This window comes from Clupea harengus, chromosome 14, assembly GCF_900700415.2.
Source record: "Clupea harengus chromosome 14, Ch_v2.0.2, whole genome shotgun sequence".
Lineage (NCBI taxonomy): Eukaryota > Metazoa > Chordata > Actinopteri > Clupeiformes > Clupeidae > Clupea > Clupea harengus.
In genome coordinates, this window is record NC_045165.1 from 3,272,804 (window position 1) to 3,275,303 (window position 2,500).

Consider the following 2,500-nt stretch of genomic DNA (forward strand, 5'->3'; position numbering starts at 1 on the left):
TCCCCCCGCCCCCCTGAAGAGGACTCACAGTCTGTACCACACACACACACACACACACACACACACACACACACACACACACACACACACACACACACACACTCGCACACACTCACACAAGTACCCAAATCCTACATTATGATAAATATCTCAGCGGCCATTCATCCGCTTCCTGTGCACTGAAGAACACTTCCCGCTCTTCAAGCACAGGGATAAATCAGTGTGTGTGTCTGTGTGTGTGTGTGTGTGTGTGTGTGTGTGTGTGTGTGTGTGTGTGTGTGTGTGTCTGTGTGTGTGTGTGTATGTGTCTGTGTGTGTGTGTGTATGTGTCTGTGTGTGTGTGTGTGTGTGTCTGTGTGTGTCTGTGTGTGTCTGTGTGTGTGTGTGTGTGTGTGTGTGTGTGTGTGTGTGTCTATGTGTGTGTGTGTGTGTGTGTGTGTGGGTTTGTGTTTTTTTTCTTCCACTCAAAGGAGGAGGTTTGAGGAAATTAAAAATGTAGTCTATAAGAATTGAATAGAGACTTCTCTCAAACAGATGCAAACTGGAGCGTCATTTTGTGCTCGTCAGGTAGCACATCAGTCATGGCATCTCATGAAACTGTGTGTGTGTGTGTGTGTGTGTGTGTGTGTGTGTGTGTGTGTGTGTGTGTTATGTGCTCGTCAGGTACCACATCAGGCATGGCATCTCATGAAACTGTGTGTGTGTGTGTGTGTTTTGTGCTCATCAGGTACAACATCAGTCATGGCATCTCATGAAAACTGTTGCTGTCCCAAACTCCGTGAGCGAGAGCGAGAGCACTTTTGTTTTCATGATTAATGTAAAACGCTTCGGCACACAGACGGGTGAAAGCGGCTGATGATAAAACGTATCACTCATGCCTGTGTGTGTGTGTGTGTGTGTGTGTGTAAGTGAGGAGTGTCAGGAGGAAGCAGGAGCGTTAATAAAAGTACACGTTCATCTCGGTCTCTATGTGTGTGTGTGTGTGTGTGTGTGTGTGTGTGTGTGTGTGTGTGTTTGTGTGTGTGTGTGTGTGTGTGTGTGTGTGTCAGGAGGAAGGTTCTCTCTCAAGAGAGTACACGAGCGTTAATAAAAGTACACGTTCAACTCAGTGTGTAGGCTGTAGATCATAACTCCTGCCTCTGACTGGCTCTCTTCGTGTGTGTGTGTGTGTGTGTGTGTGTGTGTGTTAGTGAGGAGTGTTTTTGAAACAGTAGCATTGCTCATCTCTCACAGCAGTCTCCAGTCCCTTGAAAGACAGAGCTGATAACACTCCTCACTCACACACACACACACACACACACTCACACACACACACACACAGAGCTGATAACACTCCTCACTCACACACACACACAGAGCTGATAACACTCCTCACACACACACACACACACACACACACACACACAGAGCTGCAGAGAGACACACTGATAGACAGGGGAAACACGTTTGTTGTTAAGCTGAGTCACACAGAGGGGAAACACACACTCTCAGGTGTAAGGCGGAGTCACACACACACACTCTCAGCTGTAAGAGTCACACACACACTCTCAGGTGTAAGAGTCACACACAGGAGAAACACACACTCTCAGGTCTAAGGCGGAGTCACACACAGGAGAAACACACACTCTCAGGTGTAAGAGACACACACAGGAGAAACACACACACTCAGGTGTAAGTCACACACAGGAGAAACACACACACTCTCAGGTGTAAGGCGGAGTCACACAGCCAGTACAAGGCTGTCCAACGCCAGCGGAAAACAACCAATCGAGGAAAAGAAAACTGTCCTGGGGCGACTCAATAGATCCGATCATCGAGGGGCAACACAGGCACCGCTGGAGTTCCACCAGAAACAAGACAAGCAAGAGCTCTGAGATCACATGGGCAAGAGACTGTGTGTGTGTGCTCTGATTTCACACGGGAAAGAGTCTGTGTGTGTGTGCTCTGATTTCACACGGGCAAGAGTCTGTGTGTGTGTGTGTGCTCTGATTTCACACGGGCAAGAGTCTGTGTGTGTGTGTGTGCTCTGATTTCACACGGGCAAGAGTCTCACAACAGAAGCACAACGTTGACAAAGAGGAATAAAACTTGTAGGAGTGAAATTTGGAACACGCTTTCCAAACTCCCAGGCAAGTCTGGTTTGTTTTGATGTGTTAAAGTGTGTGTCTACACGGCTCTTGTTGTGTTAAAGTGTGTGTCTACACGGCTCTTGTTGTGTTAAAGTGTGTGTCTACACGGCTCTTGTTGTGGTGAAGAGACTTGTGGAGATCGTTAAGGCTGGGCTCGTTAAGATCAATACCCCTTCCACTGTTTCAGCGCAGAGACTGTGTGTGTGTGTGTGTGTGTGTGTGAGAGCATATGTGTGTGTGTGTGTGTCTCAGGGCGGAGACTGATGACTTCAGGCCTTTCACTCCATTAACGTGGAGCCTAGTACAGTACTGGCGTCTCTAACACTCAAGAGAGAGAGTGAGGGTGTGTGGAGTGTGTGTGTGGAGTGTGT